Below are 15,938 nucleotides of genomic sequence, written 5' to 3' on the forward strand. Positions count from 1 at the left end.
ATTAGTATATTTGCAGTGCAGTATATTAGTATATTTGCAGTACAGTATATTAGTATATTTGCAGTACAGTATATTAGTATATTTGCAGTGCAGTATATTAGTATATTTGCAGTGCAGTATATTAGTATATTTGCAGGACAGTATATTAGTATATTTGCAGTACAGTATATTAGTCTATTTGCAGTACAGTATATTAGTATATTTGCAGTGCAGTATATTAGTATATTTGCAGGACAGTATATTAGTATATTTGCAGTACAGTATATTAGTCTATTTGCAGTACAGTATATTAGTATATTTGCAGTGCAGTATATTAGTATATTTGCAGTACAGTATATTAGTATATTTGCAGTACAGTATATTAGTATATTTGCAATACAGTATATTAGTATATTTGCAGTACAGTATATTAGTATATTTGCAGTGCAGTATATTAGTATATTTGCAGTACAGTATATTAGTATATTTGCAGTGCAGTATATTAGTATATTTGCAGGACAGTATATTAGTATATTTGCAGTGCAGTATATTAGTATATTTGCAGTGCAGTATAAGTATATTTGCAGTACAGTATATTAGTATATTTGCAGTACAGTATATTAGTATATTTGCAGTACAGTATATTAGTATATTTGCAGTGCAGTATATTAGTATATCTGCAGTGCAGTATATTAGTATATTTGCAGGACAGTATATTAGTATATTTGCAGTGCAGTATAAGTATATTTGCAGTACAGTATATTAGTATATTTGCAGTACAGTATATTAGTATATTTGCAGTACAGTATATTAGTATATTTGCAGTGCAGTATATTAGTATATCTGCAGTGCAGTATATTAGTATATTTGCAGGACAGTATATTAGTATATTTGCAGTGCAGTATATTAGTATATTTGCAATACAGTATATTAGTATATTTGCAGTGCAGTATATTAGTATATTTGCAGTGCAGTATATTAGTATATTTGCAGTGCAGTATATTAGTATATTTGCAGTACAGTATATTAGTATATTTGCAGGACAGTATATTAGTATATTTGCAGTGCAGTATATTAGTATATTTGCAGTGCAGTATATTTGCAGTGCAGTATATTAGTATATTTGCAGTACAGTATATTTGCAGTGCAGTATATTAGTATATTTGCAGTAAAGTATATTAGTATATTTGCAGTACAGTATATTTGCAGTGCAGTATATTAGTATATTTGCAGTGCAGTATATTAGTATATTTGCAGTACAGTATATTTGCAGTGCAGTATATTAGTATATTTGCAGTGCAGTATATTAGTATATTTGCAGTACAGTATATTTGCAGTGCAGTATATTAGTATATTTGCAGTGCAGTATATTAGTATATTTGCAGTTCAGTATATTAGTATATTTGCAGGACAGTATATTAGTATATTTGCAGTGCAGTATATTAGTATATTTGCAGGACAGTATATTAGTATATTTGCAGTGCAGTATATTAGTATATTTGCAGTGCAGTATATTTGCAGTGCAGTATATTAGTATATCTGCAGTGCAGTATATTAGTATATTTGCAGGACAGTATATTAGTATATTTGCAGTGCAGTATATTAGTATATTTGCAATACAGTATATTAGTATATTTGCAGTGCAGTATATTAGTATATTTGCAGTACAGTATATTAGTATATTTGCATGACGGTATATTAGTATATTTGCAGTGCAGTATATTAGTATATTTGCAGGACAGTATATTAGTATATTTGCAGTGCAGTATATTAGTATATTTGCAGTGCAGTATATTTGCAGTGCAGTATATTAGTATATTTGCAGTACAGTATATTTGCAGTGCAGTATATTAGTATATTTGCAGTACAGTATATTAGTATATTTGCAGTACAGTATATTTGCAGTGCAGTATATTAGTATATTTGCAGTACAGTATATTTGCAGTGCAGTATATTAGTATATTTGCAGTGCAGTATATTAGTATATTTGCAGTGCAGTATATTAGTATATTTGCAGGAGAGTATATTAGTATATTTGCAGTGCAGTATATTAGTATATTTGCAGGACAGTATATTAGTATATTTGCAGTGCAGTATATTAGTATATTTGCAGTGCAGTATATTTGCAGTGCAGTATATTAGTATATTTGCAGTACAGTATATTTGCAGTGCAGTATATTAGTATATTTGCAGTACAGTATTTTAGTATATTTGCAGTGCAGTATATTAGTATATTTGCAGTACAGTATATTAGTATATTTGCAGTGCAGTATATTAGTATATTTGCAGTACAGTATATTAGTATATTTGCAGTGCAGTATATTAGTATATTTGCAGTGCAGTATATTAGTATATTTGCAGTGCAGTATATTAGTATATTTGCAGTGCAGTATATTAGTATATTTGCAGTACAGTATATTAGTATATTTGCAGTGCAGTATATTAGTATATTTGCAGTACAGTATATTAGTATATTTGCAGGACAGTATATTAGTATATTTGCAGTGCAGTATATTAGTATATTTGCAGGACAGTATATTAGTATATTTGCAGTGCAGTATATTAGTATATTTGCAGTGCAGTATATTTGCAGTGCAGTATATTAGTATATTTGCAGTACAGTATATTAGTATATTTGCAGTACAGTATTTTAGTATATTTGCAGTGCAGTATATTAGTATATTTGCAGTACAGTATATTAGTATATTTGCAGTGCAGTATATTAGTATATTTGCAGTACAGTATATTAGTATATTTGCAGTGCAGTATATTAGTATATTTGCAGTGCAGTATATTAGTATATTTGCAGTGCAGTATATTAGTATATTTGCAGTGCAGTATATTAGTATATTTGCAGGACAGTATATTAGTATATTTGCAGTGCAGTATATTAGTATATTTGCAGTGCAGTATATTTGCAGTGCAGTATATTAGTATATTTGCAGTACAGTATATTTGCAGTGCAGTATATTAGTATATTTGCAGGACAGTATATTAGTATATTTGCAGTGCAGTATATTAGTATATTTGCAGTACAGTATATTAGTATATTTGCAGTGCAGTATATTAGTATATTTGCAGGACAGTATATTAGTATATTTGCAGTGCAGTATATTAGTATATTTGCATGACGGTATATTAGTATATTTGCAGTGCAGTATATTAGTATATTTGCAGTGCAGTATATTTGCAGTGCAGTATATTAGTATATTTGCAGTACAGTATATTTGCAGTGCAGTATATTAGTATATTTGCAGTGCAGTATATTTGCAGTGCAGTATATTAGTATATTTGCAGTACAGTATATTTGCAGTGCAGTATATTAGTATATTTGCAGTGCAGTATATTTGCAGTGCAGTATATTAGTATATTTGCAGTACAGTATATTAGTATATTTGCAGTACAGTATATTAGTATATTTGCAGTACAGTATATTAGTATATTTGCATGACGGTATATTAGTATATTTGCAGTACAGTATATTAGTATATTTGCAGTACAGTATATTAGTACATTTGCAGTGCAGTATATTAGTATATTTGCAGTGCAGTATATTAGTATATTTGCAGTGCAGTATATTAGTATATTTGCAGGACAGTATATTAGTATATTTGCAGTGCAGTATATTAGTATATTTGCAGTGCAGTATATTTGCAGTGCAGTATATTAGTATATTTGCAGTACAGTATATTTGCAGTGCAGTATATTAGTATATTTGCAGGACAGTATATTAGTATATTTGCAGTGCAGTATATTAGTATATTTGCAGTACAGTATATTAGTATATTTGCAGTGCAGTATATTAGTATATTTGCAGGACAGTATATTAGTATATTTGCAGTGCAGTATATTAGTATATTTGCATGACGGTATATTAGTATATTTGCAGTGCAGTATATTAGTATATTTGCAGTGCAGTATATTAGTATATTTGCAGTGCAGTATATTTGCAGTGCAGTATATTAGTATATTTGCAGTACAGTATATTTGCAGTGCAGTATATTAGTATATTTGCAGTACAGTATATTTGCAGTGCAGTATATTAGTATATTTGCAGTGCAGTATATTTGCAGTGCAGTATATTAGTATATTTGCAGTACAGTATATTAGTATATTTGCAGTACAGTATATTAGTATATTTGCAGGACAGTATATTAGTATATTTGCAGTGCAGTATATTAGTATATTTGCAGTACAGTATATTAGTATATTTGCAGTGCAGTATATTAGTATATTTGCAGGACAGTATATTAGTATATTTGCAGTGCAGTATATTAGTATATTTGCAGGACAGTATATTAGTATATTTGCAGTGCAGTATATTAGTATATTTGCAGTACAGTATATTTGCAGTGCAGTATATTAGTATATTTGCAGTACAGTATATTAGTATATTTGCATGACGGTATATTAGTATATTAGCATGACGGTATATTAGTATATTTCCAGTACAGTATATTAGTATATTTGCAGTGCAGTATATTAGTATATTTGCAATACAGTATATTAGTATATTTGCAGTACAGTATATTAGTATATTTGCAGTGCAGTATATTAGTATATTTGCAGTACAGTATATTAGTATATTTGCAGTGCAGTATATTAGTATATTTGCAATACAGTATATTAGTATATTTGCAGTACAGTATATTAGTATATTTGCAGTGCAGTATATTAGTATATTAGCATGACGGTATATTAGTATATTTGCAGTACAGTATATTAGTATATTTGCAGTGCAGTATATTAGTATATTTGCAATACAGTATATTAGTATATTTGCAGTACAGTATATTAGTATATTTGCAGTGCAGTATATTAGTATATTTGCAGTACAGTATATTAGTATATTTGCAGTGCAGTATATTAGTATATTTGCAATACAGTATATTAGTATATTTGCAGTACAGTATATTAGTATATTTGCAGGACAGTATATTAGTATATTTGCAGTACAGTATATTTGCAGTGCAGTATATTAGTATATTTGCAGTACAGTATATTAGTATATTTGCATTGCAGTATATTTGCAGTGCAGTATATTAGTATATTTGCAGTACAGTATATTTGCAGTGCAGTATATTAGTATATTTGCAGTACAGTATATTAGTATATTTGCATGACGGTATATTAGTATATTAGCATGACGGTATATTAGTATATTTGCAGTACAGTATATTAGTATATTTGCAGTACAGTATATTAGTATATTTGCAGTGCAGTATATTAGTATATTTGCAGTACAGTATATTAGTATATTTGCAGTACAGTATATTAGTATATTTGCAATACAGTATATTAGTATATTTGCAGTACAGTATATTAGTATATTTGCAGTGCAGTATATTAGTATATTTGCAGTACAGTATATTAGTATATTTGCAGTGCAGTATATTAGTATATTTGCAGGACAGTATATTAGTATATTTGCAGTGCAGTATATTAGTATATTTGCAGTGCAGTATAAGTATATTTGCAGTACAGTATATTAGTATATTTGCAGTACAGTATATTAGTATATTTGCAGTACAGTATATTAGTATATTTGCAGTGCAGTATATTAGTATATCTGCAGTGCAGTATATTAGTATATTTGCAGGACAGTATATTAGTATATTTGCAGTGCAGTATAAGTATATTTGCAGTACAGTATATTAGTATATTTGCAGTACAGTATATTAGTATATTTGCAGTACAGTATATTAGTATATTTGCAGTGCAGTATATTAGTATATCTGCAGTGCAGTATATTAGTATATTTGCAGGACAGTATATTAGTATATTTGCAGTGCAGTATATTAGTATATTTGCAATACAGTATATTAGTATATTTGCAGTGCAGTATATTAGTATATTTGCAGTGCAGTATATTAGTATATTTGCAGTGCAGTATATTAGTATATTTGCAGTACAGTATATTAGTATATTTGCAGGACAGTATATTAGTATATTTGCAGTGCAGTATATTAGTATATTTGCAGTGCAGTATATTTGCAGTGCAGTATATTAGTATATTTGCAGTACAGTATATTTGCAGTGCAGTATATTAGTATATTTGCAGTAAAGTATATTAGTATATTTGCAGTACAGTATATTTGCAGTGCAGTATATTAGTATATTTGCAGTGCAGTATATTAGTATATTTGCAGTACAGTATATTTGCAGTGCAGTATATTAGTATATTTGCAGTGCAGTATATTAGTATATTTGCAGTACAGTATATTTGCAGTGCAGTATATTAGTATATTTGCAGTGCAGTATATTAGTATATTTGCAGTTCAGTATATTAGTATATTTGCAGGACAGTATATTAGTATATTTGCAGTGCAGTATATTAGTATATTTGCAGGACAGTATATTAGTATATTTGCAGTGCAGTATATTAGTATATTTGCAGTGCAGTATATTTGCAGTGCAGTATATTAGTATATCTGCAGTGCAGTATATTAGTATATTTGCAGGACAGTATATTAGTATATTTGCAGTGCAGTATATTAGTATATTTGCAATACAGTATATTAGTATATTTGCAGTGCAGTATATTAGTATATTTGCAGTACAGTATATTAGTATATTTGCATGACGGTATATTAGTATATTTGCAGTGCAGTATATTAGTATATTTGCAGGACAGTATATTAGTATATTTGCAGTGCAGTATATTAGTATATTTGCAGTGCAGTATATTTGCAGTGCAGTATATTAGTATATTTGCAGTACAGTATATTTGCAGTGCAGTATATTAGTATATTTGCAGTACAGTATATTAGTATATTTGCAGTACAGTATATTTGCAGTGCAGTATATTAGTATATTTGCAGTACAGTATATTTGCAGTGCAGTATATTAGTATATTTGCAGTGCAGTATATTAGTATATTTGCAGTGCAGTATATTAGTATATTTGCAGGAGAGTATATTAGTATATTTGCAGTGCAGTATATTAGTATATTTGCAGGACAGTATATTAGTATATTTGCAGTGCAGTATATTAGTATATTTGCAGTGCAGTATATTTGCAGTGCAGTATATTAGTATATTTGCAGTACAGTATATTTGCAGTGCAGTATATTAGTATATTTGCAGTACAGTATTTTAGTATATTTGCAGTGCAGTATATTAGTATATTTGCAGTACAGTATATTAGTATATTTGCAGTGCAGTATATTAGTATATTTGCAGTACAGTATATTAGTATATTTGCAGTGCAGTATATTAGTATATTTGCAGTGCAGTATATTAGTATATTTGCAGTGCAGTATATTAGTATATTTGCAGTGCAGTATATTAGTATATTTGCAGTACAGTATATTAGTATATTTGCAGTGCAGTATATTAGTATATTTGCAGTACAGTATATTAGTATATTTGCAGGACAGTATATTAGTATATTTGCAGTGCAGTATATTAGTATATTTGCAGGACAGTATATTAGTATATTTGCAGTGCAGTATATTAGTATATTTGCAGTGCAGTATATTTGCAGTGCAGTATATTAGTATATTTGCAGTACAGTATATTAGTATATTTGCAGTACAGTATTTTAGTATATTTGCAGTGCAGTATATTAGTATATTTGCAGTACAGTATATTAGTATATTTGCAGTGCAGTATATTAGTATATTTGCAGTACAGTATATTAGTATATTTGCAGTGCAGTATATTAGTATATTTGCAGTGCAGTATATTAGTATATTTGCAGTGCAGTATATTAGTATATTTGCAGTGCAGTATATTAGTATATTTGCAGGACAGTATATTAGTATATTTGCAGTGCAGTATATTAGTATATTTGCAGTGCAGTATATTTGCAGTGCAGTATATTAGTATATTTGCAGTACAGTATATTTGCAGTGCAGTATATTAGTATATTTGCAGGACAGTATATTAGTATATTTGCAGTGCAGTATATTAGTATATTTGCAGTACAGTATATTAGTATATTTGCAGTGCAGTATATTAGTATATTTGCAGGACAGTATATTAGTATATTTGCAGTGCAGTATATTAGTATATTTGCATGACGGTATATTAGTATATTTGCAGTGCAGTATATTAGTATATTTGCAGTGCAGTATATTTGCAGTGCAGTATATTAGTATATTTGCAGTACAGTATATTTGCAGTGCAGTATATTAGTATATTTGCAGTGCAGTATATTTGCAGTGCAGTATATTAGTATATTTGCAGTACAGTATATTTGCAGTGCAGTATATTAGTATATTTGCAGTGCAGTATATTTGCAGTGCAGTATATTAGTATATTTGCAGTACAGTATATTAGTATATTTGCAGTACAGTATATTAGTATATTTGCAGTACAGTATATTAGTATATTTGCATGACGGTATATTAGTATATTTGCAGTACAGTATATTAGTATATTTGCAGTACAGTATATTAGTACATTTGCAGTGCAGTATATTAGTATATTTGCAGTGCAGTATATTAGTATATTTGCAGTGCAGTATATTAGTATATTTGCAGGACAGTATATTAGTATATTTGCAGTGCAGTATATTAGTATATTTGCAGTGCAGTATATTTGCAGTGCAGTATATTAGTATATTTGCAGTACAGTATATTTGCAGTGCAGTATATTAGTATATTTGCAGGACAGTATATTAGTATATTTGCAGTGCAGTATATTAGTATATTTGCAGTACAGTATATTAGTATATTTGCAGTGCAGTATATTAGTATATTTGCAGGACAGTATATTAGTATATTTGCAGTGCAGTATATTAGTATATTTGCATGACGGTATATTAGTATATTTGCAGTGCAGTATATTAGTATATTTGCAGTGCAGTATATTAGTATATTTGCAGTGCAGTATATTTGCAGTGCAGTATATTAGTATATTTGCAGTACAGTATATTTGCAGTGCAGTATATTAGTATATTTGCAGTACAGTATATTTGCAGTGCAGTATATTAGTATATTTGCAGTGCAGTATATTTGCAGTGCAGTATATTAGTATATTTGCAGTACAGTATATTAGTATATTTGCAGTACAGTATATTAGTATATTTGCAGGACAGTATATTAGTATATTTGCAGTGCAGTATATTAGTATATTTGCAGTACAGTATATTAGTATATTTGCAGTGCAGTATATTAGTATATTTGCAGGACAGTATATTAGTATATTTGCAGTGCAGTATATTAGTATATTTGCAGGACAGTATATTAGTATATTTGCAGTGCAGTATATTAGTATATTTGCAGGACAGTATATTTGCAGTGCAGTATATTAGTATATTTGCAGTACAGTATATTAGTATATTTGCATGACGGTATATTAGTATATTAGCATGACGGTATATTAGTATATTTCCAGTACAGTATATTAGTATATTTGCAGTGCAGTATATTAGTATATTTGCAATACAGTATATTAGTATATTTGCAGTACAGTATATTAGTATATTTGCAGTGCAGTATATTAGTATATTTGCAGTACAGTATATTAGTATATTTGCAGTGCAGTATATTAGTATATTTGCAATACAGTATATTAGTATATTTGCAGTACAGTATATTAGTATATTTGCAGTGCAGTATATTAGTATATTAGCATGACGGTATATTAGTATATTTGCAGTACAGTATATTAGTATATTTGCAGTGCAGTATATTAGTATATTTGCAATACAGTATATTAGTATATTTGCAGTACAGTATATTAGTATATTTGCAGTGCAGTATATTAGTATATTTGCAGTACAGTATATTAGTATATTTGCAGTGCAGTATATTAGTATATTTGCAATACAGTATATTAGTATATTTGCAGTACAGTATATTAGTATATTTGCAGGACAGTATATTAGTATATTTGCAGTACAGTATATTTGCAGTGCAGTATATTAGTATATTTGCAGTACAGTATATTAGTATATTTGCATTGCAGTATATTTGCAGTGCAGTATATTAGTATATTTGCAGTACAGTATATTTGCAGTGCAGTATATTAGTATATTTGCAGTACAGTATATTAGTATATTTGCATGACGGTATATTAGTATATTAGCATGACGGTATATTAGTATATTTGCAGTACAGTATATTAGTATATTTGCAGTACAGTATATTAGTATATTTGCAGTGCAGTATATTAGTATATTTGCAGTACAGTATATTAGTATATTTGCAGTACAGTATATTAGTATATTTGCAGTGCAGTATATTAGTATATTTGCAATACAGTATATTAGTATATTTGCAGTACAGTATATTAGTATATTTGCAGTGCAGTATATTAGTATATTTGCAGTACAGTATTTTAGTATATTTGCAGTGCAGTATATTAGTATATTTGCAGTGCAGTATATTTGCAGTGCAGTATATTAGTATATTTGCAGTACAGTATATTTGCAGTGCAGTATATTAGTATATTTGCAGTACAGTATATTAGTATATTTGCAGTGCAGTATATTAGTATATTTGCAGGACAGTATATTAGTATATTTGCAGTGCAGTATATTAGTATATTTGCATGACGGTATATTAGTATATTTGCAGTGCAGTATATTAGTATATTTGCAGTGCAGTATATTAGTATATTTGCAGTGCAGTATATTTGCAGTGCAGTATATTAGTATATTTGCAGTACAGTATATTTGCAGTGCAGTATATTAGTATATTTGCAGTGCAGTATATTTGCAGTGCAGTATATTAGTATATTTGCAGTACAGTATATTTGCAGTGCAGTATATTAGTATATTTGCAGTGCAGTATATTTGCAGTGCAGTATATTAGTATATTTGCAGTACAGTATATTAGTATATTTGCAGTACAGTATATTAGTATATTTGCAGTACAGTATATTAGTATATTTGCATGACGGTATATTAGTATATTTGCAGTACAGTATATTAGTATATTTGCAGTACAGTATATTAGTACATTTGCAGTGCAGTATATTAGTATATTTGCAGTGCAGTATATTAGTATATTTGCAGTGCAGTATATTAGTATATTTGCAGGACAGTATATTAGTATATTTGCAGTGCAGTATATTAGTATATTTGCAGTGCAGTATATTTGCAGTGCAGTATATTAGTATATTTGCAGTACAGTATATTTGCAGTGCAGTATATTAGTATATTTGCAGGACAGTATATTAGTATATTTGCAGTGCAGTATATTAGTATATTTGCAGTACAGTATATTAGTATATTTGCAGTGCAGTATATTAGTATATTTGCAGGACAGTATATTAGTATATTTGCAGTGCAGTATATTAGTATATTTGCATGACGGTATATTAGTATATTTGCAGTGCAGTATATTAGTATATTTGCAGTGCAGTATATTAGCATATTTGCAGTGCAGTATATTTGCAGTGCAGTATATTAGTATATTTGCAGTACAGTATATTTGCAGTGCAGTATATTAGTATATTTGCAGTACAGTATATTTGCAGTGCAGTATATTAGTATATTTGCAGTGCAGTATATTTGCAGTGCAGTATATTAGTATATTTGCAGTACAGTATATTAGTATATTTGCAGTACAGTATATTAGTATATTTGCAGGACAGTATATTAGTATATTTGCAGTGCAGTATATTAGTATATTTGTAGTGCAGTATATTTGCAGTGCAGTATATTAGTATATTTGCAGTGCAGTATATTAGTATATTTGCAGTACAGTATATTTGCAGTGCAGTATATTAGTATATTTGCAGTGCAGTATATTAGTATATTTGCAGTGCAGTATATTAGTATATTTGCAGGACAGTATATTAGTATATTTGCAGTACAGTATATTAGTATATTTGCAGTGCAGTATATTAGTATATTTGCAGTACAGTATATTAGTATATTTGCAGTGCAGTATATTAGTATATTTGCAGTACAGTATATTAGTATATTTGCAGTACAGTATATTAGTATATTTGCAGTGCAGTATATTAGTATATTTGCAGTACAGTATATTAGTATATTTGCAGTACAGTATATTAGTATATTTGCAGTGCAGTATATTAGTATATTTGCAGGACAGTATATTAGTATATTTGCAGTGCAGTATATTAGTATATTTGCAGGACAGTATATTAGTATATTTGCAGTGCAGTATATTTGCAGTGCAGTATATTAGTATATTTGCAGTACAGTATATTTGCAGTGCAGTATATTAGTATATTTGCAGTACAGTATATTAGTATATTTGCATGACGGTATATTAGTATATTAGCATGACGGTATATTAGTATATTTCCAGTACAGTATATTAGTATATTTGCAGTGCAGTATATTAGTATATTTGCAATACAGTATATTAGTATATTTGCAGTACAGTATATTAGTATATTTGCAGTGCAGTATATTAGTATATTTGCAGTACAGTATATTAGTATATTTGCAGTGCAGTATATTAGTATATTTGCAATACAGTATATTAGTATATTTGCAGTACAGTATATTAGTATATTTGCAGTGCAGTATATTAGTATATTAGCATGACGGTATATTAGTATATTTGCAGTACAGTATATTAGTATATTTGCAGTGCAGTATATTAGTATATTTGCAATACAGTATATTAGTATATTTGCAGTACAGTATATTAGTATATTTGCAGTACAGTATATTAGTATATTTGCAGTGCAGTATATTAGTATATTTGCAGTACGGTATATTAGTATATTTGCAGTGCAGTATATTAGTATATTTGCAATACAGTATATTAGTATATTTGCAGTACAGTATATTAGTATATTTGCAGGACAGTATATTAGTATATTTGCAGTACAGTATATTTGCAGTGCAGTATATTAGTATATTTGCAGTACAGTATATTAGTATATTTGCATGACGGTATATTAGTATATTAGCATGACGGTATATTAGTATATTTGCAGTACAGTATATTAGTATATTTGCAGTGCAGTATATTAGTATATTTGCAATACAGTATATTAGTATATTTGCAGTACAGTATATTAGTATATTTGCAGTGCAGTATATTAGTATATTTGCAGTACAGTATATTAGTATATTTGCAGTACAGTATATTAGTATATTTGCAGTACAGTATATTAGTATATTTGCAGTACAGTATATTAGTATATTTGCAGTACAGTATATTAGTATATTTGCAGTGCAGTATATTAGTATATTTGCAGTACAGTATATTAGTATATTTGCAGTACAGTATATTAGTATATTTGCAGTGCAGTATATTAGTATATTTGCAGGACAGTATATTAGTATATTTGCAGTACAGTATATTAGTATATTTGCAGTGCAGTATATTAGTATATTTGCAGTACAGTATATTAGTATATTTGCAGTACAGTATATTAGTATATTTGCAGTGCAGTATATTAGTATATTTGCAGGACAGTATATTAGTATATTTGCAGTGCAGTATATTAGTATATTTGCAGGACAGTATATTAGTATATTTGCAGTGCAGTATATTTGCAGTGCAGTATATTAGTATATTTGCAGTACAGTATATTTGCAGTGCAGTATATTAGTATATTTGCAGTACAGTATATTAGTATATTTGCATGACGGTATATTAGTATATTAGCATGACGGTATATTAGTATATTTCCAGTACAGTATATTAGTATATTTGCAGTGCAGTATATTAGTATATTTGCAATACAGTATATTAGTATATTTGCAGTACAGTATATTAGTATATTTGCAGTGCAGTATATTAGTATATTTGCAGTACAGTATATTAGTATATTTGCAGTGCAGTATATTAGTATATTTGCAATACAGTATATTAGTATATTTGCAGTACAGTATATTAGTATATTTGCAGTGCAGTATATTAGTATATTAGCATGACGGTATATTAGTATATTTGCAGTACAGTATATTAGTATATTTGCAGTGCAGTATATTAGTATATTTGCAATACAGTATATTAGTATATTTGCAGTACAGTATATTAGTATATTTGCAGTACAGTATATTAGTATATTTGCAGTGCAGTATATTAGTATATTTGCAGTACGGTATATTAGTATATTTGCAGTAAAGTATATTAGTATATTTGCAATACAGTATATTAGTATATTTGCAGTACAGTATATTAGTATATTTGCAGGACAGTATATTAGTATATTTGCAGTACAGTATATTTGCAGTGCAGTATATTAGTATATTTGCAGTACAGTATATTAGTATATTTGCATGACGGTATATTAGTATATTAGCATGACGGTATATTAGTATATTTGCAGTACAGTATATTAGTATATTTGCAGTGCAGTATATTAGTATATTTGCAATACAGTATATTAGTATATTTGCAGTACAGTATATTAGTATATTTGCAGTGCAGTATATTAGTATATTTGCAGTACAGTATATTAGTATATTTGCAGTACAGTATATTAGTATATTTGCAGTACAGTATATTAGTATATTTGCAGTACAGTATATTAGTATATTTGCAGTACAGTATATTAGTATATTTGCAGTGCAGTATATTAGTATATTTGCAGTACAGTATATTAGTATATTTGCAGTACAGTATATTAGTATATTTGCAGTGCAGTATATTAGTATATTTGCAGGACAGTATATTAGTATATTTGCAGTACAGTATATTAGTATATTTGCAGTGCAGTATATTAGTATATTTGCAGTACAGTATATTAGTATATTTGCAGTGCAGTATATTAGTATATTTGCAGTACAGTATATTAGTATATTTGCAGTGCAGTATATTAGTATATTTGCAATACAGTATATTAGTATATTTGCAGTACAGTATATTAGTATATTTGCAGTGCAGTATATTAGTATATTTGCAGTGCAGTATATTAGTATATTTGCAGTGCAGTATATTAGTATATTTGCAGTACAGTATATTAGTATATTTGCAGTGCAGTATATTAGTATATTTGCAATACAGTATATTAGTATATTTGCAGTGCAGTATATTAGTATATTTGCAATACAGTATATTAGTATATTTGCAGTACAGTATATTAGTATATTTGCAGTGCAGTATATTAGTATATTTGCAGTGCAGTATATTAGTATATTTGCAATACAGTATATTAGTATATTTGCAGTACAGTATATTAGTATATTTGCAATACAGTATATTAGTATATTTGCAATACAGTATATTAGTATATTTGCAGTACAGTATATTAGTATATTTGCAGTGCAGTATATTAGTATATTTGCAATACAGTATATTAGTATATTTGCAATACAGTATATTAGTATATTTGCAGTGCAGTATATTAGTATATTTGCAATACAGTATATTAGTATATTTGCAATACAGTATATTAGTATATTTGCAGTACAGTATATTAGTATATTTGCAATACAGTATATTAGTATATTTGCAGTGCAGTATATTAGTATATTTGCAATACAGTATATTAGTATATTTGCAATACAGTATATTAGTATATTTGCAATACAGTATATTAGTATATTTGCAATACAGTATATTAGTATATTTGCAGTACAGTATATTAGTATATTTGCAATACAGTATATTAGTATATTTGCAATACAGTATATTAGTATATTTGCAGTGCAGTATATTAGTATATTTGCAGTGCAGTATATTAGTATATTTGCAGTACAGTATATTAGTATATTTGCAGTGCAGTATATTAGTATATTTGCAATACAGTATATTAGTATATTTGCAATACAGTATATTAGTATATTTGCAATACAGTATATTAGTATATTTGCAGTGCAGTATATTAGTATATTTGCAGTACAGTATATTAGTATATTTGCAATACAGTATATTAGTATATTTGCAATACAGTATATTAGTATATTTGCAGTGCAGTATATTAGTATATTTGCAGTACAGTATATTAGTATATTTGCAGTGCAGTATATTAGTATATTTGCAATACAGTATATTAGTATATTTGCAATACAGTATATTAGTATATTTGCAATACAGTATATTAGTATATTTGCAGTGCAGTATATTAGTATAT

Source organism: Siphateles boraxobius, unplaced genomic scaffold, assembly GCF_051911475.1.
Source record: "Siphateles boraxobius isolate OS27281-9 unplaced genomic scaffold, OSU_SipBor_1 257, whole genome shotgun sequence".
NCBI lineage: Eukaryota > Metazoa > Chordata > Actinopteri > Cypriniformes > Leuciscidae > Siphateles > Siphateles boraxobius.